At 56.1% G+C, this 27,364-nt stretch overlaps 1 protein-coding gene across 3 annotated transcripts in view; it reads left to right on the top strand.

Annotated features, from left to right (window-relative positions):
* The first annotated feature begins 212 nt into the window (after nucleotides 1–212).
* The window catches only part of ZBTB7B (zinc finger and BTB domain containing 7B), a 64,507-nt gene continuing 37,355 nt past the window's right edge, over nucleotides 213–27,364 (top strand). Inside the window, exons 1-2 of one of the 3 annotated variants that reach the window (XM_073552377.1) lie at nucleotides 213–988; nucleotides 11,446–11,660. The gene's annotated coding sequence lies outside the window, so the exon portion shown is untranslated. The remainder of the gene's footprint in view (nucleotides 989–11,445; nucleotides 11,661–27,364) is intronic. The other 2 variants (XM_073552376.1, XM_073552375.1) reach the window with 2 other exon arrangements.

Genomic DNA, 27,364 nt, shown 5'->3' with positions numbered 1-27,364 from the left:
GGATATCACACTGGGAGCCCCGCTTAGGCTCCCGCCTCCCTCCTGTCAGATTTCTTCTTGTTGCCGATTTAAGAGTGAACAGAACCTTTCTCGTCATCCTCCTGGTGGCCCCGCCCCCACACTGACAGTCAGCGGGCCCTGCCAATCGTGGAGCGGTATTTTTCCGGTCTGTCCCCTGTCTCGTCCAATCAGCCCGCTCCGGGCTGAGGAACACTTCCTGGTTGTCAGTTAAGGTGGCCCCATGAGGATGGCAGCTGGGCATAGATTAAAGGTGGCAGGGCGGAGCCAGTGACAACCTGTGGCAGGTGGGGAGGGGGGGGCCGCCAGGTACAGGGGGTCCCGGAAGTGGCGGCAGGGCGGAGCCGTAACCAGGGACAGGTGAGGTTGGGAGGGGACAGCACAGGTGTGACAGGCTGGGGAGGAGGAGGACAGGCAGCTTCCTGCAGCAGAGCCCACCCAGCCAGTCACCAGGAGAGGACGAGAGGGCATTGAGCCTGGACCCCGCGAGCCAGGACCTGAGGGCACCGAGCCGGGACCCCGCGAGCCAGGACCTGAGGGCACCGAGCCGGGACCCCGCGAGCGAGGACCTGAGGGCACTGAGCCGGGACCCCGCGAGCGAGGACCTGAGGGCACCGAGCCGGGACCCCGCGAGCGAGGACCTGAGGGCACCGAGCCAGGACCTGAGGGCACCGAGCCGAGACCCCGCGAGCCAGGACCTGAGGGCACCGAGCCGAGACCCCGCGAGCCAGGACCTGAGGGCACCGAGCCGAGACTCCGCGAGCCAGGACCTGAGGGCACCGAGCCGGGACCCTGAGAAACAGAGCAACACGCAGGGGCACACACAAACGGGGAAAGACGGCATCGAACCACGAAACAGGGCAACAAGCCGGGAGCCAGAGGGCACTTACTTTGGTGCCCTATAAACTGGAACTAAGCACAGCCAGCCGAGACCCCTAGAGTCAGGACAACATCTGACACTGCAGAATCGGTGAGTGCTGGTGCTCCCACCGTCATGTCATGTACAGGAGCCCCTGTCCCGTCATGTCATATACAGGAGATCCCCCCCCCCGTCCCTTCATGTCATATACAGTAGCCCCCCGTCCCTTCATGTCATATACAGTAGCCCCCCGTCCCTTCATGTCATATACAGTAGCCCCCCGTCCCTTCATGTCATATACAGTAGCCCCCCGTCCCTTCATGTCATATACAGTAGCCCCCCGTCCCTTCATGTCATATACAGTAGCCCCCCGTCCCTTCATGTCATATACAGTAGCCCCCCTCCTGTCCGTCATGTTACATACAGGAGCCCCCCTCCTGTCCCGTCGTGTCAAATACAGGAGCCCCCCTCCTGTCCCGTCGTGTCACATACAGGAGCCCCCCTCCTGTCCCGTCGTGTCACATACAGGAGCCCCCCTCCTGTCCCGTCGTGTCACATACAGGAGCCCCCCTCCTGTCCCGTCGTGTCACATGCAGGAGCCCCCCTCCTGTCCCGTCGTGTCACATGCAGGAGCCCCCCTCCTGTCCCGTCGTGTCACATGCAGGAGCCCCCCTCCTGTCCCGTCGTGTCACATGCAGGAGCCCCCCTCCTGTCCCGTCGTGTCACATGCAGGAGCCCCCCTCCTGTCCCGTCGTGTCACATGCAGGAGCCCCCCTCCTGTCCCGTCGTGTCACATGCAGGAGCCCCCCTCCTGTCCCGTCGTGTCACATGCAGGAGCCCCCCTCCTGTCCCGTCGTGTCACATGCAGGAGCCCCCCTCCTGTCCCGTCGTGTCACATGCAGGAGCCCCCCTCCTGTCCCGTCGTGTCACATGCAGGAGCCCCCCTCCTGTCCCGTCGTGTCACATGCAGGAGCCCCCCTCCTGTCCCGTCGTGTCACATGCAGGAGCCCCCCTCCTGTCCCGTCGTGTCACATGCAGGAGCCCCCCTCCTGTCCCGTCGTGTCACATGCAGGAGCCCCCCTCCTGTCCCGTCGTGTCACATGCAGGAGCCCCCCTCCTGTCCCGTCGTGTCACATGCAGGAGCCCCCCTCCTGTCCCGTCGTGTCACATGCAGGAGCCCCCCTCCTGTCCCGTCGTGTCACATGCAGGAGCCCCCCTCCTGTCCCGTCGTGTCACATGCAGGAGCCCCCCTCCTGTCCCGTCGTGTCACATGCAGGAGCCCCCCTCCTGTCCCGTCGTGTCACATGCAGGAGCCCCCCTCCTGTCCCGTCGTGTCACATGCAGGAGCCCCCCTCCTGTCCCGTCGTGTCACATGCAGGAGCCCCCCTCCTGTCCCGTCGTGTCACATGCAGGAGCCCCCCTCCTGTCCCGTCGTGTCACATGCAGGAGCCCCCCTCCTGTCCCGTCGTGTCACATGCAGGAGCCCCCCTCCTGTCCCGTCGTGTCACATGCAGGAGCCCCCCCTCGTGTCCCGTCGTGTCACATGCAGGAGCCCCCCCTCGTGTCCCGTCGTGTCACATGCAGGAGCCCCCCCTCGTGTCCCGTCGTGTCACATGCAGGAGCCCCCCCCCGTGTCCCGTCGTGTCACATGCAGGAGCCCCCCCCGTGTCCCGTCGTGTCACATGCAGGAGCCCCCCCCCCGTGTCCCGTCGTGTCACATGCAGGAGCCCCCGTCGTTTCACATGCAGGAGCCCCCCCCCCTCGTGTCCCGTCGTGTCACATGCAGGAGCCCCCCCCCTCGTGTCCCGTCGTGTCACATGCAGGAGCCCCCCCCCTCGTGTCCCGTCGTGTCACATGCAGGAGCCCCCCCCCTCGTGTCCCGTCGTGTCACATGCAGGAGCCCCCCCCCTCGTGTCCCGTCGTGTCACATGCAGGAGCCCCCCACCTCGTGTCCCGTCGTGTCAAATGCAGGAGCCCCCCCCCCCGTGTCCCGTCGTGTCACATGCAGGAGCCCCCCCCCCGTGTCCCGTCGTGTCACATGCAGGAGCCCCCCCCCCCGTGTCCCGTCGTGTCACATGCAGGAGCCCCCCCCCGTGTCCCGTCGTGTCACATGCAGGAGCCCCCCCCCCCGTGTCCCGTCGTGTCACATGCAGGAGCCCCCCCCCCCGTGTCCCGTCGTGTCACATGCAGGAGCCCCCCCCTCGTGTCCCGTCGTGTCACATGCAGGAGCCCCCCCCTCGTGTCCCGTCGTGTCACATGCAGGAGCCCCCCCCTCGTGTCCCGTCGTGTCACATGCAGGAGCCCCCCCCTCGTGTCCCGTCGTGTCACATGCAGGAGCCCCCCCCTCGTGTCCCGTCGTGTCACATGCAGGAGCCCCCCCCTCGTGTCCCGTCGTGTCACATGCAGGAGCCCCCCCCCTCGTGTCCCGTCGTGTCACATGCAGGAGCCCCCCCCCTCGTGTCCCGTCGTGTCACATGCAGGAGCCCCCCCCCTCGTGTCCCGTCGTGTCACATGCAGGAGCCCCCCCCCTCGTGTCCCGTCGTGTCACATGCAGGAGCCCCCCCCTCGTGTCCCGTCGTGTCACATGCAGGAGCCCCCCCCTCGTGTCCCGTCGTGTCACATGCAGGAGCCCCTCCCCTCGTGTCACATGCAGGAGCCCCTCCCCTCGTGTCACATGCAGGAGCCCCTCCCCTCGTGTCACATGCAGGAGCCCCTCCCCTCGTGTCACATGCAGGAGCCCCTCCCCTCGTGTCACATGCAGGAGCCCCTCCCCTCGTGTCACATGCAGGAGCCCCTCCCCTCGTGTCACATGCAGGAGCCCCTCCCCTCGTGTCACATGCAGGAGCCCCTCCCCTCGTGTCACATGCAGGAGCCCCTCCCCTCGTGTCACATGCAGGAGCCCCTCCCCTCGTGTCACATGCAGGAGCCCCTCCCCTCGTGTCACATGCAGGAGCCCCTCCCCTCGTGTCACATGCAGGAGCCCCTCCCCTCGTGTCACATGCAGGAGCCCCTCCCCTCGTGTCACATGCAGGAGCCCCTCCCCTCGTGTCACATGCATGAGCCCCTCCCCTCGTGTCACATGCATGAGCCCCTCCCCTCGTGTCACATGCAGGAGCCCCTCCCGTCGTGTCACATGCAGGAGCCCCCCCCCTCGTGTCCCGTCGTGTCACATGCAGGAGCCCCCCCCCTCGTGTCCCGTCGTGTCACATGCAGGAGCCCCCCCCCTCGTGTCCCGTCGTGTCACATGCAGGAGCCCCCCCCCTCGTGTCCCGTCGTGTCACATGCAGGAGCCCCCCCCCTCGTGTCCCGTCGTGTCACATGCAGGAGCCCCCCCCCTCGTGTCCCGTCGTGTCACATGCAGGAGCCCCCCCCCCTCGTGTCCCGTCGTGTCACATGCAGGAGCCCCCCCCCTCGTGTCCCGTCGTGTCACATGCAGGAGCCCCCCCCCTCGTGTCCCGTCGTGTCACATGCAGGAGCCCCCCCCCCTCGTGTCCCGTCGTGTCACATGCAGGAGCCCCCCCCTCGTGTCCCGTCGTGTCACATGCAGGAGCCCCCCCTCTCGTGTCACATGCAGGAGCCCCCCCCCTCGTGTCACATGCAGGAGCCCCTCCCCTCGTGTCACATGCAGGAGCCCCTCCCCTCGTGTCACATGCAGGAGCCCCTCCCCTCGTGTCACATGCAGGAGCCCCTCCCCTCGTGTCACATGCAGGAGCCCCTCCCCTCGTGTCACATGCAGGAGCCCCTCCCCTCGTGTCACATGCAGGAGCCCCTCCCCTCGTGTCACATGCAGGAGCCCCTCCCCTCGTGTCACATGCAGGAGCCCCTCCCCTCGTGTCACATGCAGGAGCCCCTCCCCTCGTGTCACATGCAGGAGCCCCTCCCCTCGTGTCACATGCAGGAGCCCCTCCCCTCGTGTCACATGCAGGAGCCCCTCCCCTCGTGTCACATGCAGGAGCCCCTCCCCTCGTGTCACATGCAGGAGCCCCTCCCCTCGTGTCACATGCAGGAGCCCCTCCCCTCGTGTCCCGTCGTGTCTCATGCAGGAGCCCCCCCTCGTGTCCCGTCGTGTCTCATGCAGGAGCCCCCCTCGTGTCCCGTCGTGTCTCATGCAGGAGCCCCCCCTCGTGTCCCGTCGTGTCTCATGCAGGAGCCCCCCCTCGTGTCCCGTCGTGTCTCATGCAGGAGCCCCCCCTCGTGTCCCGTCGTGTCTCATGCAGGAGCCCCCCCTCGTGTCCCGTCGTGTCTCATGCAGGAGCCCCCCCTCGTGTCCCGTCGTGTCTCATGCAGGAGCCCCCCCTCGTGTCCCGTCGTGTCTCATGCAGGAGCCCCCCCTCGTGTCCCGTCGTGTCTCATGCAGGAGCCCCCCCTCGTGTCCCGTCGTGTCTCATGCAGGAGCCCCCCCCCTCGTGTCACATGCAGGAGCCCCCCCCCTCGTGTCACATGCAGGAGCCCCCCCCCTCGTGTCACATGCAGGAGCCCCCCCCCTCGTGTCACATGCAGGAGCCCCCCCCTCGTGTCACATGCAGGAGCCCCCCCCCTCGTGTCACATGCAGGAGCCCCCCCCCTCGTGTCACATGCAGGAGCCCCCCCCCCTCGTGTCACATGCAGGAGCCCCCCCCCTCGTGTCACATGCAGGAGCCCCCCCCCTCGTGTCACATGCAGGAGCCCCCCCCTCGTGTCACATGCAGGAGCCCCCCCCTCGTGTCACATGCAGGAGCCCCCCCCCTCGTGTCACATGCAGGAGCCCCCGTCGTGTCCCGTCGTGTCTCATGCAGGAACACCCCCCCTCGTGTCCCGTCGTGTCTCATGCAGGAGCCCCCCCCCTCGTGTCCCGTCTTGTCGCATGCAGGAGCCCCCCGTGTACCCTCGTGTCACATGCAGGAGCCCCCCCCCTCGTGTCACATGCAGGAGCCCCCCCCCTCGTGTCACATGCAGGAGCCCCCCCCTCGTGTCACATGCAGGAGCCCCCCCCCTCGTGTCACATGCAGGAGCCCCCCCCCTCGTGTCACATGCAGGAGCCCCCCCCCTCGTGTCACATGCAGGAGCCCCCCCCCTCGTGTCACATGCAGGAGCCCCCCGTCGTGTCCCGTCGTGTCTCATGCAGGAGCCCCCCCCCTCGTGTCCCGTCGTGTCTCATGCAGGAGCCCCCCCCCCTCGTGTCCCGTCGTTTCTCATGCAGGACCCCCCCCCTCGTGTCCCGTCGTTTCTCATGCAGGACCCCCCCCCTCGTGTCCCGTCGTGTCGCATGCAGGAGCCCCCCGTGTTCCGTCGTGTCGCATGCAGGATCCCCCCCCGTGTTCCGTCGTGTCGCATGCAGGAGCCCCCCCCCCCCCGTGTCCCATGCAGGAGGCCCCCCCATGTCCCGTCGTGTCGCATGCAGGAGCCCCCCCCCCCCCCCGTGTCATGTCACATGCAGGAGCCCCCCCCCCGTGTCCGATCATGTCACATGCAGGAGCCCCTCCCCTCGTGTCACATGCAGGAGCCCCTCCCCTCGTGTCACATGCAGGAGCCCCTCCCCTCGTGTCACATGCAGGAGCCCCTCCCCTCGTGTCACATGCAGGAGCCCCTCCCCTCGTGTCACATGCAGGAGCCCCTCCCCTCGTGTCACATGCAGGAGCCCCTCCCCTCGTGTCACATGCAGGAGCCCCTCCCCTCGTGTCACATGCAGGAGCCCCTCCCCTCGTGTCACATGCAGGAGCCCCTCCCCTCGTGTCACATGCAGGAGCCCCTCCCCTCGTGTCCCGTCGTGTCTCATGCAGGAGCCCCCCCTCGTGTCCCGTCGTGTCTCATGCAGGAGCCCCCCTCGTGTCCCGTCGTGTCTCATGCAGGAGCCCCCCCTCGTGTCCCGTCGTGTCTCATGCAGGAGCCCCCCCTCGTGTCCCGTCGTGTCTCATGCAGGAGCCCCCCCTCGTGTCCCGTCGTGTCTCATGCAGGAGCCCCCCCTCGTGTCCCGTCGTGTCTCATGCAGGAGCCCCCCCTCGTGTCCCGTCGTGTCTCATGCAGGAGCCCCCCCTCGTGTCCCGTCGTGTCTCATGCAGGAGCCCCCCCTCGTGTCCCGTCGTGTCTCATGCAGGAGCCCCCCCTCGTGTCCCGTCGTGTCTCATGCAGGAGCCCCCCCCCTCGTGTCACATGCAGGAGCCCCCCCCCTCGTGTCACATGCAGGAGCCCCCCCCCTCGTGTCACATGCAGGAGCCCCCCCCCTCGTGTCACATGCAGGAGCCCCCCCCTCGTGTCACATGCAGGAGCCCCCCCCCTCGTGTCACATGCAGGAGCCCCCCCCCTCGTGTCACATGCAGGAGCCCCCCCCCTCGTGTCACATGCAGGAGCCCCCCCCCTCGTGTCACATGCAGGAGCCCCCCCCCTCGTGTCACATGCAGGAGCCCCCCCCTCGTGTCACATGCAGGAGCCCCCCCCTCGTGTCACATGCAGGAGCCCCCCCCCTCGTGTCACATGCAGGAGCCCCCGTCGTGTCCCGTCGTGTCTCATGCAGGAACACCCCCCCTCGTGTCCCGTCGTGTCTCATGCAGGAGCCCCCCCCCTCGTGTCCCGTCTTGTCGCATGCAGGAGCCCCCCGTGTACCCTCGTGTCACATGCAGGAGCCCCCCCCCTCGTGTCACATGCAGGAGCCCCCCCCCTCGTGTCACATGCAGGAGCCCCCCCCCTCGTGTCACATGCAGGAGCCCCCCCCCTCGTGTCACATGCAGGAGCCCCCCCCCTCGTGTCACATGCAGGAGCCCCCCCCCTCGTGTCACATGCAGGAGCCCCCCCCTCGTGTCACATGCAGGAGCCCCCCGTCGTGTCCCGTCGTGTCTCATGCAGGAGCCCCCCCCCTCGTGTCCCGTCGTGTCTCATGCAGGAGCCCCCCCCCCTCGTGTCCCGTCGTTTCTCATGCAGGACCCCCCCCCTCGTGTCCCGTCGTTTCTCATGCAGGACCCCCCCCCTCGTGTCCCGTCGTGTCGCATGCAGGAGCCCCCCGTGTTCCGTCGTGTCGCATGCAGGATCCCCCCCCGTGTTCCGTCGTGTCGCATGCAGGAGCCCCCCCCCCCGTGTCCCATGCAGGAGGCCCCCCCATGTCCCGTCGTGTCGCATGCAGGAGCCCCCCCCCCCCCCGTGTCATGTCACATGCAGGAGCCCCCCCCCCGTGTCCGATCATGTCACATGCAGGAGCCCCTCCCCTCGTGTCACATGCAGGAGCCCCTCCCCTCGTGTCACATGCAGGAGCCCCTCCCCTCGTGTCACATGCAGGAGCCCCTCCCCTCGTGTCACATGCAGGAGCCCCTCCCCTCGTGTCACATGCAGGAGCCCCTCCCCTCGTGTCACATGCAGGAGCCCCTCCCCTCGTGTCACGTCGTGTCTCATGCAGGAGCCCCCCCTCGTGTCACGTCGTGTCTCATGCAGGAGCCCCCCTCGTGTCCCGTCGTGTCTCATGCAGGAGCCCCCCCTCGTGTCCCGTCGTGTCTCATGCAGGAGCCCCCCCTCGTGTCCCGTCGTGTCTCATGCAGGAGCCCCCCCTCGTGTCCCGTCGTGTCTCATGCAGGAGCCCCCCCTCGTGTCCCGTCGTGTCTCATGCAGGAGCCCCCCCTCGTGTCCCGTCGTGTCTCATGCAGGAGCCCCCCCCTCGTGTCCCGTCGTGTCTCATGCAGGAGCCCCCCCCTCGTGTCACATGCAGGAGCCCCCCCCTCGTGTCACATGCAGGAGCCCCCCCCTCGTGTCACATGCAGGAGCCACCCCCCCTCGTGTCACATGCAGGAGCCCCCCCCCTCGTGTCACATGCAGGAGCCCCCCCCCTCGTGTCACATGCAGGAGCCCCCCCCTCGTGTCACATGCAGGAGCCCCCCCCCTCGTGTCACATGCAGGAGCCCCCCCCCCTCGTGTCACATGCAGGAGCCCCCGTCGTGTCCCGTCGTGTCTCATGCAGGAACACCCCCCCTCGTGTCCCGTCGTGTCTCATGCAGGAGCCCCCCCCCTCGTGTCCCGTCTTGTCGCATGCAGGAGCCCCCCGTGTACCCTCGTGTCACATGCAGGAGCCCCCCCCCTCGTGTCACATGCAGGAGCCCCCCCCCTCGTGTCACATGCAGGAGCCCCCCCCCTCGTGTCACATGCAGGAGCCCCCCCCCTCGTGTCACATGCAGGAGCCCCCCCCCTCGTGTCACATGCAGGAGCCCCCCCCCTCGTGTCACATGCAGGAGCCCCCCGTCGTGTCCCGTCGTGTCTCATGCAGGAGCCCCCCCCCTCGTGTCCCGTCGTGTCTCATGCAGGAGCCCCCCCCCCTCGTGTCCCGTCGTTTCTCATGCAGGACCCCCCCCCTCGTGTCCCGTCGTTTCTCATGCAGGACCCCCCCCCCTCGTGTCCCGTCGTGTCGCATGCAGGAGCCCCCCGTGTTCCGTCGTGTCGCATGCAGGATCCCCCCCGTGTTCCGTCGTGTCGCATGCAGGAGCCCCCCCCCCCGTGTCCCATGCAGGAGGCCCCCCCATGTCCCGTCGTGTCGCATGCAGGAGCCCCCCCCCCCCGTGTCATGTCACATGCAGGAGCCCCCCCCCCCCCGTGTCCGATCATGTCACATGCAGGAGCCCCCCCCCCCCGTGTCCCATCATGTCACATGCAGGAGCCCTCCTCCTGTCCCGTCATGTCACATGCAGGAGCCCTACTCCTGTCCCGTCATGTCACATGCAGGAGCCCTCCTCCTGTCCCGTCATGTCACATGCAGGAGCCCTCCTCCTGTCCCGTCATGTCATATACAGGAGCCCCCTGTCATGGATTGTCTGGTATCTGTGGTGTCTCTGTCCCCCCCCCCCCCCTTAGACCGGGTACCGTCTGGTATTTGCGGGGTCTCTATCCCCTCTAAGTCTGGGACAGTCTGGTATTTGCGGGGTTGGGGTGTCTTGGGGGGGTTAACGGGTGGGGTTAACCCTTGGCTGGCTGGACTGTGTAGAAAGTATAACAGCGCTAGGGTCAATGTGACAGCGGGTGAGGGCTGCAGAAAGAGTTAATGAAGCCCCCCCTCGTCACCTTTGAATGGCCACCGCGCCCTGTGTGGTTAAACCTGCTCATACTAATCCCGGCTTTCCTTGCTGACGGCAGCCTGGGGGGGTCCGTAATTATTGAGGTCGATGTGGATTTAGGGGGAGGACACACAGTCATGTGACACCACTGACTGATTGCAAGCTTCTTTTCCCAGGATCATGTGACAGTTATCCCTGTGTAGTGTCTGTCACCGATGCTGACAGTTATCGCTGAGTAGCGGCCGTCACCTATGCTGAGTAGCGGCCGATACCAACAGTTATCACCAAGTAGCAGCCGATGCCGACGGTTGTCGCTGAGTAGGGGCCGATGCCGACGGTTGTCGCTGAGTAGGGGCCGATGCCGACGGTTGTCGCTGAGTAGGGGCCGATGCCGACGGTTGTCGCTGAGTAGGGGCCGATGCCGACGGTTGTCGCTGAGTAGGGGCCGATGCCGACGGTTGTCGCTGAGTAGGGGCCGATGCCGACGGTTGTCGCTGAGTAGGGGCCGATGCCGACGGTTGTCGCTGAGTAGGGGCCGATGCCGACGGTTGTCGCTGAGTAGGGGCCGATGCCGACGGGTGTCGCTGAGTAGGGGCCGATGCCGACGGGTGTCGCTGAGTAGGGGCCGATGCCGACGGGTGTCGCTGAGTAGGGGCCGATGCCGACGGGTGTCGCTGAGTAGCGTATTAGTAAGAAGGTGTGAGTATAGATCTGATATAGATGTACATGTGTGTGTATAGGCATTGACCAATCGGTACAGTAGTGTGTGCAGGTATCAGTGTAGCTGTGAGAGTACTGTATATACCTTCCAGGTTCGTACGTTTATGCTAATATACACACATGTCCGTGTACAAGTTCAGTATGAATCTGGGCCTGATATGTACATACTCCAACACCCTCATCTCCGTCTAAGGCAGCAATAGACTTATACTCGTACACATTGGTATACATGGATGTGTGTGTATGAGTATAGACGTGTTAATACTGATGTAGGAGTGTATGTATATTTGTGTGTATGTGCGATATCAATTAGTATAGATGTGTGTATGGGTATGGACATTATTATAATGGTACGTGTGAGTGTATACCTATCAGGCCTATATTTATACATGTACTGTAGGTCTCTACTGATAGGTCACACACAGGTACAGAATGTCTGTAATAAGTCCATACTCGCACCTGATTGGCCTGTACTTGTATGACCTCTGATACACGCATGTGCGTCTGTATTATTGTGTACTGTCTGTACTAGTACACAGTGATGGGGAATGTAGTTTGTGATCCTCAACATGAGCAGTGATGGTGATGTCCACACAGCGCTGTGGAAGTAATAACGTTGTGTCAGTGAGCAAAATAAATTAATATGCACATGCATATATCTATACCCAAAAGTCTATCCTCATACATGCAGTCATGGCCAAAAGTGTTGGCACACTTAAAATTTGATGGGCGCCTTCTTCCAAAAGCAATTTTAAGATCTCTCCGCAGGTGATTAATGGGATTTAGATCAGAACTCATTGCTGCCACTTCAGAACTCTTCAGTGCTTTGTTTCCATCCATTTCTAGGGGCTTCTTGAAGTACATTTGGGGTCATTGTCCTGCTGGAAGACCGGTGACCTAGGACTCAAAGCCAGCTTTCTGACACTGGGCACTACACTGTGACCCAAAATCCTTTCAGAATCCAAAGATTTCATGATGTCTTGCACACAGTCAAGGCTGACCAAGTGCCAGAGGCAGCAAAACAACACCAAAACATCTGTGACCTTCCACCATATCTGACTGTAGGTACTTTTCTTTGTAGGCTTCATTCCATTTTCAATGAACAGTATAATGGTGTGTCTTACCAAAAAGCTCTATCTTGATGTTCATTTGTCCACAAGACATTTTCACAGGAGCATTTTGGCTTACTCGCCTACATTTTGGCAAACTGCTGTCTAGCTATTTTATGTCTCTGTCAGCAGTGAGGTCCTCCTGAGTGTTCTGCCATAGCATTTTATTTCATTCACTCATTGACGTATAGTTCGTGCTGACACTGATTCACGCTGAGCCTATAGATAGCTTGAGTTTCTTTGGAACGTGATTGGGGCTTATCCTCCATCTGGACTATCATGCGTCTCAACCTCTCATCAATATTTCTCTGCTGTCCAGGGAGATTAGCTAGAGTGCCATGGGTTTCTTGATTATGTTGTGCACCATGGACAATGGAACATGAAGATTTCTGGAGATGACTTGTAACTTTGAGATTGTTGATTTTGTTCAACAATTTTGGATCTAAAGTCCTCAGACCGTTTTCTCCTATTTCCGTTCTCCATGCTTAGTGTAGCAGATACAGACACAATGCAAAGATGGAAGCTACTTATCCCCTTTTTATCTGTTTTCAGGTGTGATTTTCATGTTGCCCACACCTGTTACTTGCCACAGGTGACTGTGAACAAGCATCACATGCTGGAAACAGTTATTTACCTACAATTTTGGAAAGGTGCCAACAATTTTGTGTGAAATTATGTTCAGTTTTCTTATTTTTTTTTTTTCTTTTGCCGTGTTCCAATACACACAACGCAAAGGAATTAAACATGTATAAGAAAACGTGTAATTGCAATTATTTTCTGGCACAATTTCAAGAGTACCAAAACTTATGGCCATGACTGTACCCATGTCTACACTGATGGTGTAAACATACATGTAGGTATGTATGTTCCAGTTTAGATGTGTGTGTATATGAGGATGTCTGTGTGCAGGTACACTAGTGAGCAAAAGGGGTGACAAATGTTTTGACCTTCTGACTTCCAGGCTCCATATCCCACCATCCACCTCTGCTTCCAACGTGAGACCACCATCATTTTATAGACCATGATCTTGAATATCTCATACATAAATGTGACTTCTAACTATTTAGCATATGATTAGCTATGCCAATTCTCGTCATGTCACTTCATTGTTACTGTTTTGCTCCTAAAAATGTAAATTTTAATTTTTATTATTTTGTAAATCCACCTTTGGCTTTCACCACGGCCTGTATCCTTCTGGGCTGCTGTCTATCAGATTCAAGCTTATCTCTACCAAAATCTGCTCCCAGGTCTCTTCTAGATGTTCCCAGAGTTGTTGCACACTGGTCACCTCACTTGGGTCTGTATACAGCTTATTCTTCACCTCTCCTCACAAGTGTTGGATTGGGTTGAGGTCTGGGAACTGTGGGGACAATGCAGCACCATTTCTTTGCCAATCTCGATGTATGCTTCAGGTCGTTGTCCTGCTGGAACCGTATGTCGTCCTTTTCATACCCATAGTACTCGAGCGTACAAAGTAACTCATCTTGTAGGATACTCACATGTAGCTCAGCATTGAGGCCATCACGATCCTAGTCAGGTATCCCCATATCATCAGGCTTCCTCCACCGAACTTGACATTTCCTTCAATTTCTCGATCCATTAGCCCCTTTTTCTTCCAGACCCATTTGCACCGATCATAGTCTGTTGATTTTTGTTCCATCACTCGAAACTCGAGGTGACACTTCTTATGACGATATTGAAGTCGAGGCTTCTTCACCATTTTTCAGGCCACCATTTCAGCATTGTGTAACATACGTCGCACAGTGCTTGCAAGGATGTCTGTGATCTCACTATTTGGAGCATACGAGCCGCCTCCACTGCCGTGTTTGTCGCTCCAGAACTGATAGACATGAGGAGCCGATTTGGTGACTCTGATATTGTACCTGGACATCCACCTCTTGGCTTCTGAATAGATGAATGGCCTGGATTCCATATTCTTCCATCTGTCATGGCCTCACATGATGCAGTTTGGCAATTTTCTTGGCCGAGAGATCGCTGTCGATGAGCTAGATAATGCTATGTCTCATTTCTTGAGAAATCATCTTCATGGCGGCTCCTCGATTCAAACCAGTGACCTTTCACTTGAGAGTCAACCTAATAACACACTGAGCTATTAGGGAATGTGAGAACAGGTTCCAATATCCAGTATACAGGAAGAAAAAGATATTTCCACCACCAGGAGCAAAACAGTAACAATGCAGTGACATGGCGAGAATCTGCATAACTAATCCTATGCTAAATAGCTGCAAGTCACATTTATGTGTGAGATATCCAACATGATTGTCTACAAAATGATGGTGGTCTCACGATCAAAGCTGTAGTGGATGGTGAGTTGTGGGGCCTGAAAGTCAGAAGGTCAGGACATTGTTAACCTTTTGCTCATCAGTGTGTGTACATGTAAGTGTGTGAGTATATAGGTATGTGTGTGTACGTGAGTGTATAGGTATGTGAGTGTATAGGTAGGAGTGTGTGTGTGTATAGGTATGAGTGTGTGTACGTGAGTGTATAGGTATGATTGTGTGTACGTGAGTGTATAGGTATGATTGTGTGTACGTGAGTGTATAGGTATGATTGTGTGTACGTGAGTGTATAGGTATGATTGTGTGTACGTGAGTGTATAGGTATGATTGTGTGTACGTGAGTGTATAGGTATGATTGTGTGTACGTGAGTGTATAGGTATGAGGGTGTGTACGTGAGTATATAGGTATGTGTGTGTACGTGAGTGTATAGGTATGTGAGTGTATAGGTATGAGTGTGTGTGTGTATAGGTATGAGTGTGTGTACGTGAGTGTATAGGTATGATTGTGTGTACGTGAGTGTATAGGTATGAGGGTGTGTACGTGAGTATATAGGTATGTGTGTGTACGTGAGTGTATAGGTATGTGAGTGTATAGGTATGAGTGTGTGTGTGTATAGGTATGAGTGTGTGTACGTGAGTGTATAGGTATGAGGGTGTGTGAGTGTATAGGTGTGAGTGTATAGGTGTGTATGTGAGTGTACAGGTATGTGTGTGTATGTGAGTGTATAGGTATGAGGGTGTGTACGTGTATAGGTGTGTGAGTGTATATGAGTGTATAGGTGTCTATGGGAGTGTACTGGTATGTGTGTGTATGTGAGTGTATAGGTATGAGGGTGTGTACGTGAGTGTATAGGTGTGTGTGTATATGAGTGTATAGGTGTCTATGGGAGTGTACTGGTATGTGTGTGTATGTGAGTGTATAGGTATGAGGGTGTGTACGTGAGTGTATAGGTGTGTGTGTATATGAGTGTATAGGTGTCTATGGGAGTGTACTGGTATGTGTGTGTATGTGAGTGTATAGGTATGAGGGTGTGTACGTGAGTGTATAGGTGTGTGTGTATATGAGTGTATAGGTGTCTATGGGAGTGTACTGGTATGTGTGTGTATGTGAGTGTATAGGTATGAGGGTGTGTACGTGAGTGTATAGGTGTGTGAGTGTATACGTATGAGTATGCACTTGAGTTCAGACTAAAGTTGAGTGACAGATATGCAGGACTCTGCTCCAGTGTCCACATCACCACTCCGTGGCATTTGTCAATGCCAGCTTCCTTGGCTGGCTTGAGAATGCTGGCATCCTGGGCACTTCTTGTAATAGCTAGGCCCACACCCCATCATCACTTTGTGTCAGGCCTGGTCACTAGGCCACAGGCACCCAAATGCCAAGCAAGGACGTTTGCACTGCCCTGTTTGGTGTGTGCGTGCAGATGTGTGTCTGAGCTCACAAATACACGTCTTCACCTGTACACAAATGTGCACTAGTATGCACACATCTCCTTTTCTTCTTTTTTTTTCTCAAATCCCAGTAGGCTTTATTGGCACGGCCAAAATACAACTAGTGTTGTAAAAGAAAGAAAAGTGTTTTTCACTTTTGCGCGCTCTTTCCCTCATATACCCATGTCCATACTGATGCATACACAGGGGGGACCCCACAGGCCTGGCGCACATGGGGGCCCTCACCCCCTCCAGCCCTCAGATAAGGAAGTTTCCAACTGACAGGCGTCGTAAAGGCAAAGGCGTGTGTGTGTGTGGGCTTTGCCCTCCAGATACTCTGTGTAGCCGTGTGAGCGGCTGCTGTGACAGGGCTGTGTACAGATAACAGCCAGCAGCTGATAATCACAGGACACAAGCACCTCTCCAGCCTCATTTCCTTGCAGGCGAGTGGTGGCGGCTCCACCTGCTGACTCATCTTGTTGGTAAAGTGTCAGCTCTGGGGCCCGAGATGCCCCTCTGTGGCAGGTGTGTGGAGCAGTGATCACACGGACCGGACGGGTCACATTCTGATGCTGCACATTCCAGGTGATCTGGTGTCGTTAATTGTCACCTCCTTACTTCAGGGACTAGGGTGGAGGGCGTGCATCGTGCCGTCATTACACTGTGCTCAGGTGTCAGTCCTCACTGCTCTTTAGTCATTCTGGTCATTAAGGAGGAGGCAGAGGATTGTGGGAAGACAGAACTGCCTCAGTCTCAGCCAGGAAGGGGTTAATGCTGGAGAGCCACAGGTTGCACTGTGACACTGAGCACCGCCAAGTCCTGTGTGTGAAAACCCTGGGGTCTTAATCCTCAGACCTGGTCGAATGTGTCCGGGGTCCCTGGGGGGCAGGAGATTACAGATGATGAAATGAGACAGAAATCGCTGAACAGCAGGATGTACTCTCATCATACTGGGGCCTGGGGACCTCCAGCTGCTCGGGGACCTCCAGCTGCTTCGGCACCGCGCAACATGCTCAGGTATTGCATGAGAAGCTGTGCGCTACGCAGCTACGGCCACACGCCACCCCCTGCCACAGTGGCCACTAAGTTCCTACTTTGCTGACCCCTGTATTTTGAAGCACCTCCCTCTGTGTGGTAGGATCCCAATAGTGGTAGGAGCTCCCTTTTTTTGTGGTAACTCCGGTAGTTGTAGAACCCTCTTTGTGTAATGACCCTAGGATTGGTAGGACCACCTATGTGGTTACCCTGCTAATGGTAGTACCCCCAGTAGTGGTAGGACCTCCCTCTTCATGGTAACCACGATAGTTGTAGTATTTCCTCTCTACAGTGGGTACGGAAAGTATTCAGACCCCTTTAAATTTTTCACTCTTATTTTCAGGTCTCGCCAGAGATGCTCAATTGGATTTAGGTCAGTGCTCTGGCTGGGCCAGTCAAGAATAGTCACAGAGTTGTTCTGAAGCCGCTCGTTTGTTATTTTAGCTGTGTTCTTAGGGTCATTCATTGTCTTGTTGGAAGGTGAACCATCGGCCAAGCAATCCAGAGGTCCAGAGCACTCTGGAAGTGGTTTTCATCCAGGATATCTCTTTACTTTGCCGCATTCATGTTTCCTTCAATTGCAACCAGTCATCCTGTCCCTGCAACTGAAAAACACCCCCAAAGCATGATGCTGCCACCACCATGTTTCACTTTTGGGATTGTATTGGGCAGGTGATGAGGAGTGCCTGGTTTTCTCCACACATACCGCTTAGAATTATGACCAAAAAGTTCTATCTTCGTCTCGTCAGACCAGAGAATCTTTTTTTTCTCTTAGTCTGGGAGTCTTCCATGTGTTTTTAAGCAAACTCTATGCATGCTTTCAGATGTCTTGCAATGAGAAGAGGCTTCCGTCTGGCCACTCTGACATAAAGGCATGACTGGTGTTAGTTGACATGACTGGAGGGCTGCAGTGTTGGTTGACTTTGTGGAACTTTCTCCCATCTCCCTACTGCATCTGTAGAGCTCAGCCACAGTGATCTTGCGGTTTTTCTTTAACTCTCTCACCAAGGCTCTGCTCCCACGATTGTTCAGTTTGGCTTGACGGCCAGGTCTAGGAAGACTACTGGTGGTCCCAAACTTCTTCCATTTAAGGATTATGAAGGCCACTGTGCTCTTAGGAACCTTGAGTACTGTAGACATTCTTTTGTAACCTTGGCCAGATCTGTGCCTTGCCACAATTCTGTCTCTGAGCTACTTGGTCAGTTCCTTTGACCTCATGATTCTCAATTGGTCTGAGGTGCACTGTGAGCTGTGAGATCTTATATAGACAGGTTTGTGCCTTTCCAAATCAAGTCCTATCAGTGTAATTAAACACAGCTGGACTCCATTAAAGGAGTAGAACCATATCAAGGAGGTTCACAAGGAAATGGACAGCATGTGACTTAAATATGAGTGTCTAAGCAAAGGGTCTGAATACTTATGACCTTGTGATATTTCAGTTTGTCTTTTTTAATAAATTTGCAAAATTTTCTGATTTTTTTACAGGCAAGATGGGGTGCAGAGTGTACATTAGTGAGAACAAATGAACTTTTTTTGCATTTACCAAAAGGCTGCAATGAAACAAAGAGTGAAAAATTTAAGGGGGCCTGATTACTTTCCGTACCCACTGTATGTGGAGACTCTGGAGGTAGTAGAGACTTCAACTATGGTAGGACCTCCAACTCTGTTGAAACCACAGAAATGGTAAGACACCAGGTAGTGGTAGGACCTCCCTCTATTTGGTGACGCTGGTATTGTTAGGACTGCGTCTATGTGATGACTCCGCTAGTGGTAGGACCTCCTCTCTAGTAGTGGTATGACCCCCCCCCCCCCCCCGTGATGTCCCGGTAGTTGTAGGATCTCCCCTCTGTGTTTTAACTCCTGTAGTGGTAGAAGCCTCTCGGTGTGGTTACCCTGGTAGTTGTAGGACTTCTCCTCTGTGGGGAACACAAAGGTGGTAGATTTCCTAGTAGTGGTGGGACCATCAGCTACGTGGTGACCTCAGTAGTTGTAGGACCACCCTCTGTTGTGGCCACAGGAGTGGTATAGGTATCCTGGTTGTGCTATGGCCTGCCTTCTATGTTTTGATCCAAGTAAGACTGGTATGTGGTGACACTGTAAGTGGTAGGACCTCCCTCTGTGGTGATCATGGTAGTGGTGGGATCCCCTTTAGTGGTAGGACCTCCGGTAGTGGTATGACTCCCTCTATATGGTAAATCTGACAGTGGTGGTACCCCTGATAGTGGTGTGACACCCTCTATGTGGTGACCTCGGTAGTTGTAGGACTCCTGGTAGTGGTGGAACCCTTGTAGTGGTGGGTCCCCTGGTAGTTGTAGGTCCTTTGTGTGTTGACCCTGGTAGTGGTAAACACCTTCTCTTTGTAGTGTCTCTGATAGTTGTCTGACTCCCTTCTTTGTGGTGAGGATAAGTAGTCTCCTTTTATAGAGCATAACGCACTGGGCGGGACAATGTAAGGCTCTGATTTCCGGGAATGTGGTGGTGACTGGTCCATGAACCCTGTAGTACGTTCCAGGTCTGATGTGAGTGTACAGAATAGATGACTCCTGTCCTGGTCATCAGGATATCAGAATGGTCCAGAGCGCAGATCTCTGCCACCTGCATATTTTATGAGCTTCCTCCATTACCGAGACCTCCGCTCCCCTGAGTTGATATAAAACTAGCTGAAGAGCCTGGCGCTGCCCGGGCATAGTAACTAACTATGGTTAGTTATAACAAATTATATATAGCTGAGTGTATAGCCACATTCACTATAATATCCCACATCATCCAGTCAGCCAGAGCCACCAGACTAATACCCCTACTATCCCACTTCATAACGTCAGCCAGAGCCACTGGACTACTACCCCTAATATCCCACATCATTCCATCGGCCAGAGCCATCGGACTACTAACATCCCACATCATCCTGTCAAAGCCACGGGACTACTACCCCTAATATCCCACATTGTCCCGTCAGCCATAGCCACTGGACTACTACCCCTAAAATCCCACATCATCCCGTCAGCCAGAGTCACCGGACTACTACCCCAAATATCCCACATCATCCCGTCAGCCTGGGGTTAGAACCAGAGCGCTAAGTGGAATGGCCCTAACTTTCATACCAGTGATCTCTTTAATAGAAGCCTGGGGTGAGAATCAGAGCGCTGAGGGATTTACCCTAACTTCCATACCGGAGACCCCTTTAAGAGAGGCCTGGGGTCAGTACCAGAGCATTTGAAGGCAATTGCCCTGACTTCCATACCGGGGATCCCTTTAAGAGAGCCTGGGGTCAGAACCAGAACGCTGAGTGGAATTTCCCCAACTTCCATACATGGGATCCCTTTAAGAGAGGCCTGGGGTTAGAACCAAAGCGCTGGATGGATTTGCCCTGACTTCCATACCCATGATCCCTTTAATAGAAGCTTGTGGTCAGAATCTGAGCACTGAGGGATTTGCCCTAACTTCCATACCGGAGATCTCTTTAAGAGGGGCCTGGAGTCAGTACCAGAGCGCTTAGTGGAATTGCCCTAACTTCCATACCAATGATCCCTTTAAGAGGGAAGATGTGCCTATGGCATGAAGGATGTGTGATGGGTATATGGGCACGGGAGGGGGGGATTCATTTCTGTCATGTGCTCTCTGCTCCTTTCTGGGGGGCAGACAATGGCTGGGAGCGTATGTTCCCAGGAATGCTAGATTTCTCCCACCCGGTCAGTGTCTGCTGAGGTGTTTTCTGGAGAGGGAAAACTGTTGCTCATAGCAACCAATCACCGCTCAGCTTCTTTTAAACAGCACTGGTGAAATTAAAGATGCTTCGTGATTGGTTGGTGATACACACACACACACACACTCAATTTTATATATAGAGATTCATCTCCTTTGCACAATATATGTGACCGAGTGCGGTGCAGTATATACTGTTACCGTACTTTATACAGTGTGGAGGGTGTGACTGCCCCCCACTACCTTATACAGAGGGGGGTGACTCATCCTCCCCGTACCTTATTCAGTGGGGGTATGTCTGCCCTCCGTACCTTATACAGTGGGGGTGTGTGACTGAGCCCCGTACCATATACAGTGGGGGGGATGCATACTATTGAGGGAGTCCTGCCGCCAATCCTGTGGCAGTGGCCTCCTCCAGGTGCATTGTGGGACGTGGCATTAGAGCTCTCTCCTATGTGAGCTCATGGTGAGCAGGGTGTGGAGGGGCTGCCGTTACTAGGAGGGCGGGGGAGGGGTGTGTGCCCACCTGTCCTACTTAGCAGGGCGGCCCTGCAGGATTGTCAGGACGATGTCTGAGAACCAGTCTGTTCAGTGTAGCGGGGTGCGGCCGGCGGAGGGTGGAGGCCACGTACCACCTGCCAGCCTCACCGGAGTAACCCTTTCCCTGCCCCTCCACTTCACGCCAGGAGCCCCCAAGCACCCAGCCTGCGGCTCATTGCCACTGCCGAGACCCCCTCACCCAGGCGTCATTCTCGACTGGCGAGACCCCCTCACCCAGGCGTCATTCTCGACTGGCGAGACCCCCTCACCCAGGCGTCATTCTCGACTGGCGAGACCCCCTCACCCCGGCGTCATTCTCGACTGGCGAGACCCCCTCACCCCGGCGTCATTCTCGACTGGCGAGACCCCCTCACCCCGGCGTCATTCTCGACTGGCGAGACCCCCTCACCCCCGGCGTCATTCTCGACTGGTGAGACCCCCTCACCCCCGGCGTCATTCTCGACTGGCGAGACCCCCTCACCCCCGGCGTCATTCTCGACTGGCGAGACCCCCTCACCCCCGGCATCACTGCCGTTAATGGCTTCCCAGTACTTTGGTGCATTAATGGCACTGTGGCTGTATATTGACTTGATTCTGTGCAAATGTTGGGGTGTGCGGCCATGTGTGGTGGACGTGGCCCCGGATCAGGATGTGCAGCCCTTTGTGGTGGATGTGGCACCAGATCGGGGTGTGGTGGACATGGCTTTGAATCAGGATGTGCAGCCCTGTGTGGTGGATGTGGCCCCAGATCGGGGTGTGGTGGACGTGGCCCGTGGATCAGGATGTGTGGTCCTTTTGTGGTGGACTTGGCCCTGGATCGGGATGTGTGGTCGAAGTGACTCTGGATGAAGGTGTGGTGGAAGTGGACTTGGATCGGGGTGTGTTGTCCTGTGTGGTGGAAGTGGCACCGGATCAGGGTGTGCGTCCTAATGTGGTGGAATGGTCCGTGGATCGGGGTGTGTGTCTGTGTAGTGGAATGGTCCCCGAATCCGGGTGTGTGGTCCTATGTGATAGACATGGACACTGGATCGGGGTGTGCATCCCATTTTGGTGGATGTTGCCCTGGATCGGGGTGTGAGCCTCAGTTTGGTGGATGTTGCCCCGGATCGGAGTGTGCGTCCCTGTGTGGTGGAATGGTCCCAGATCAGGGTGTGTTGTCCTGTGTGGTGGACTTGACCCTGGATCAGGGTGTGCGGCCATGCGTGGTGGACGTGGCCTCCGATCGGGGTGTGCGGCAGTGCGTGATGGATGTGGCCCTGGATCGGGAGTGCGGCCGTGCGTGGTGGACGTGGCCCCGGATTGGGGTGTGCGGCCCTTCATGGTGGACGTGGCCTCGGATCGGGATGTGCGGCCCTGCGTGGTGGACGTGGACCCGGATCGGGGTGTGCGGCCCTGCGTGGTGGACGTGGACCCGGATCTGGGTGTGTGGCCCTGCCTGGTGGACGTGGCCCCGGATCGGGGTGTGCGGCCCTGCGTGGTGGACGTGGCCCCGGGTTAAGGTGGGTAGATTAACCCTCTTATTTGCTGGGTACATGCCGAGTCTGGGTGTGCAGGGTGGTCCAGTGGTGGCCCTTCTCATTTGCCAGTTTGTTGGCTCGTTCACTCCTCTTTACGGAGACCCCCAGCTTTGGCCACTCGGAGACCCCGTGTGCTGACATCTGGGCTGTGACTCAGGCAGCGTTGCGCCATGCTGTGGGGGTCCAGGGTCCTCTTTGTGGTGTCGTCTCCTGAGTCTCGGGGGCTGACTCAGCGTCTTTCTATCACCCACACCCAGGATCTACTTCCCCCAATACCCCACGTGGCGCCCCTCCCTGCCAGTCTTATCATCGCGCCCCCTCCCCCCGGCTGCAGAGCTTGCAATCTAGTGGAACGAGTGCGGTCACATTTCCCTTTTCTGCTCCCAGTGACGTGGCAGTCCGGGGGTTGTCAGGCTGTGGTGGTGGGGTGGTGTCAGCCCTCCGCCTCCCCCTTCACCTCTTTGTCTCTTGTGGGTAAACATACGCTTTCTTGTGGATGGGTGCCAGCCTGGGGGGGCTGCCAGTATCCGGGTGCTCCGTGCCAGCAGGGCGGTGTGTGTTCTCAGCCTACCTGCACCCCTTGCCCTGTGCTGGGGGTGGGGGGGACATGGGGCTGAGGGCGATGTTGCAGGAATCAGGTCAGATCTCCACTGCTGTGCCCCCTGCATCCTGGACCACACTGGGTAGGGGGCATCATTGTAATAGGGTCACATGTCAGGGTACAGGGGGGGTACATCACTAAATGTGGTCACATGCCATGGTATAAGAGAACAGGGTACAGGGGGGGCGTCACTGTAATAGGGTCGCATGTCAGTGTACGGGGGGACATCATTGTAATAGGGTCACATGTCAGGGTACCGGGGGGACATATCACTGTATTAGGGTCACATGTCGGGATACAGAGGGGACATCACTGTAATAGTCACATGTCATGGTACGGGGGGACATCACTGTATTAGGTTCACATGTCAGGGAAGCGGGGGACATTACTAATAGGGTCACATGTCAGGGTACAGGGGGGACGTCACTGTAATAAGGTCACATGTCAGGGTACAGGGGGGACGTCACTGTAATAAGGTCACATGTCAGGGTACAGGGGGACATCACTGTAATAGGGTTACATGGCAGGGTACAGGGGGACATCACTGTAATAGGGTCACATGTCAGGGTACAGGGGGACATCACTGTAATAGGGTCAAATGTCAGGCTGCAGAGGGGGACATCACATTCCTGTAATAGTCACATGTCAGGGTACAGGGGGGCATCACTGTAATAGGGTCACATGTCAGGGTACAGGGGGGCATCACTGTAATAGGGTCACATGTCAGGATACGGGGGGACATTACTGTATTAGGGTCACATGTCAGGATAGAGGGGGACATCACTGTAATAGGGTCACATGTCAGGGTAGAGGGGGACATCACCGTAATAGGGTCACATGTCAGGGTATGAGGGGACATCACTGTAATAGGGTCACATGTCTGGGTACAAGGGGGACATCACTGTAATAGTGTCACATGTCTGGGTACAGTGGGGACATCACTGTAATAGGGTCACATGTCAGGATACAGAGCACATCACTGTAATAGGGTTACATGTCAGGGTACGGGGGTTCATCATTAATAGGGTCACATGTCAGGGTACAGGGGGACATCACTGTAATAGGGTCACATGTCATGGTATAAGAGAACATCAGTGTAATAATAGGTTCACATGTCAGGGTACAGGAGGACATCACTGTAATAGGGTCACATGTCGGGGTACGGGGGTCCATCACTGTAATAGGGTCACATGTCAGTGTACAGGGGGGACATCATGTAATAGGGTCACATGTCAGGGTACAGGGGGTCCATCACTGTAATAGGGTCACATGTCAGGGTATAAGAGAACAGTGTAATAGCGTCACGTCAGGGTACAGGGGGACCATCACTGTAATAGGGTCACATGTCAGGGTATAAGAGAACAGTGTAATAGCGTCACGTCAGGGTACAGGGGGACATCACTGTAATAGGGCCACATTTCAAGGTACAGGGGGTTTATCATTAATGGGTATAAGGGAGCATCAATGTAATAGGGTCACATGTCAGGGTGCAGGGGGACATCACTGTAATAGTCACATGTCATGGTACGGGGGGAGACATCACTGTAATAGGGTCACATGTCAGTGTACAGGGGGGACATATAATGGGGTCACATGTCGGGGTACTGGGGGATATCACTGTAATAGGGTCACATGTCAGGGTACTGGGGGATATCACTGTAATAGGGTCACATGTCAGGGTACAGGGGATATCACTGTAATAGGGCCACATTTCAGGGTACAGGGGGACATCACTGTAATAGGGTTACATGGCAGGGTACAGGGGGACATCACTGTAATAGGGTCACATGTCAGGGTACTGGGGGACATCACTGTAATAGGGTCACATGTCAGGGTACAGGGCGACATCACTGTAATAGGGTCACATGTCAGGCTGCAGGGGGGACATCACATTCCTGTAATAGTCACATGTCAGGGTACAGGGGGATATCACTGTAATAGGGTCACATGTCAGGGTACAGGGGGATATCACTGTAATAGGGTCACATGTCAGGGTACCGGGGTTTATCATTAATAGGGTCACATGTCAGGGTATAAGGGAGCATCAATGTAATAGGGTCACATGTCAGGGTGCAGGGGGGGGGAATCACTGTAATAGGGTCACATGTCAGGGTACGGGGGTCCATCACTGTAATAGGGTCACATGTCAGGGTATAAGAGAACATCAGTGTAATAGCATCACGTCAGGGTACAGGGGGACATCACTGTAATAGGGCCACATTTCAGGGTACAGGGGGGACGTCACTGTAATAGGGTCACATGTCAGGATACAGAGCACATCACTGTAATAGGGTCACATGTCAGGGTACGGGGGTTTATCATTAATAGGGTCACATGTCAGGGTATAAGGGAGCATCAATGTAATAGGGTCACATGTCAGGGTGCAGGGGGACGTCACTGTAATAAAATCACATGTCAGGGTACAGGGGGACATCATGTAATAGGGTCACATGTCAGGGTGCAGGGGGACGTCACTAATAAAGTCACATGTCAGGGTACAGGGGGACATCATGTAATAGGGTAACATGTCGGGGTACAGGGGGGACATCACTGTAATAGGGTCACATGTCAGGGTACAGGGGGGACATCACTGTAATAGGGTCACATGTCGGTACATCACTGTAATAGGGTCACAAGTCAGGGTACAGGGGATATCACTGTAATAGCGTCACATGTCAGGGTACAGAGGGATATCACTGTAATAGGGTCACATGTCAGGGTGCAGGGGGTCATCACTGTAATGGGGTCACATGTAAGGGTACAGGGGGATATCACTGTAATAGGATCACATGTCAGGGTGCAGGGGGACATCACTGTAATGGGGTCACATGTCTGCACAGGGGGACATCATGTAGTAGGGTGACATGTCGGCACAGGGGGACATCATGTAATAGGGTCACATGTCGGTAAAGGGGGGCATCACTGTAATAGGGTCACATGTCGGTAAAGGGGGGCATCGCTGTAATAGGGTCACATGTCGATACAGGGGGGACGTTACTGTAATAGGGTCACATGTCGGTACAGGGGGACATCCCTGTAATAGGGTCACATGTCAGGGTACGGGGGGGTACATCACTGTAATAGGGTCACATGTCAGGGTACGGGGGGGTACATCACTGTAATAGGGTCACATGTCAGGGTACAGGGGGGACATCACTGTAATAGGGTCACATGTCGGTACCGGGGGACATCACTGTAATAGGGTCACATGTCGGTACCGGGGGACATCACTGTAATAGGGTCACATGTCAGGGTACAGGAGATATCACTGTAATAGGGTCACATATCAGGGTACAGGGGGATATCACTGTAATAGGGTCACATGTCAGGGTGCAGGGGGACATCACTGTAATGGGGTCACATGTCGGCGGTACAGGGGGACATCACTGTAATAGGGTCAAATGTCATGGTACGGGGGGACATCACTGTTATAGGGTCACATGTCGGTACGGGGGGGCATCACTGTAATAGGGTCACATGTCGGTACGGGGGGCATCACTGTAATAGGGTCACATGTCAGGGTACAGGGGATATCACTGTAATAGGGCCATATTTCAGGGTACAGGGAGGCATCACTGTAATAAAGTCACATGTCAGGGTACAGGGGGGGGGACATCATGTAATAGGGTCACATGTCAGGGTAGAGGGGGGACATCACTGTAAAAGGGTCACATGTCATGGTACGGGGGGGACATCACTGTAATAGGGTCACATGTCAGTGTACATGGGGACATCATGTAATAGGGTCACATGTCAGGGTACAGGGGGGACATCACTGTAATAGGGTCACATGTCGGTACGGGGGGACATCACTGTAATAGGGTCACATGTCGGTACGGGGGGACATCACTGTAATAGGGTCACATGTCAGGGTACAGGAGATATCACTGTAATAGGGTCACATGTCAGGATGCAGAGGGACATCACTAATGGGGTCACATGTCGGTACAGGGGGACATCACTGTAATAGGATCACATGTCATGGTACGGGGGGACATCACTGTAATAGGGTCACATGTCAGGGTACAGGAGATATCACTGTAATAGGGTCACATGTCAGGGTGCAGAGGGACATCACTAATGGGGTCACATGTCAGTGTACAGTGGGGACATCATATAATAGGGTCACATGTTAGGGTACAGGGGGGCGTCACTGTAATAGGGTCACATGTCATTGTACAGGGGGACATCACTGTAATAGGGTCACATCATTGTACAGGGGGACATCACTGTAATAGGGTCACATGTCGGTACGGGGGGACATCACTGTAATAGGGTCACATGTCAGGGTACAGGGGGATATCACTGTAATAGGGTCACATGTCAGGGTACAGGGGGATATCACTGTAATAGGGTCACATGTCAGGGTGCAGGGGGACATCACTGTAATAGGGTCACATGTCAGGGTACAGGGGGGACATCACTGTAATAGGGTCACATGTCGGTGCGGGGGGACATCACTGTAAGAGGGTCACATGTCAGGGTACAGGGGATATCACTGTAATAGGGTCACATGTCGGTACAGGGGAT

This window comes from Dendrobates tinctorius, unplaced genomic scaffold (genome assembly GCF_039654945.1).
Source record: "Dendrobates tinctorius isolate UK_male_01 unplaced genomic scaffold, ASM3965494v1 ptg000189l, whole genome shotgun sequence".
Taxonomy (NCBI): domain Eukaryota; kingdom Metazoa; phylum Chordata; class Amphibia; order Anura; family Dendrobatidae; genus Dendrobates; species Dendrobates tinctorius.
The sequence above is the reverse complement of the archived record's forward strand: the minus strand, read 5'-3'. Positions and strand labels throughout refer to the sequence as shown.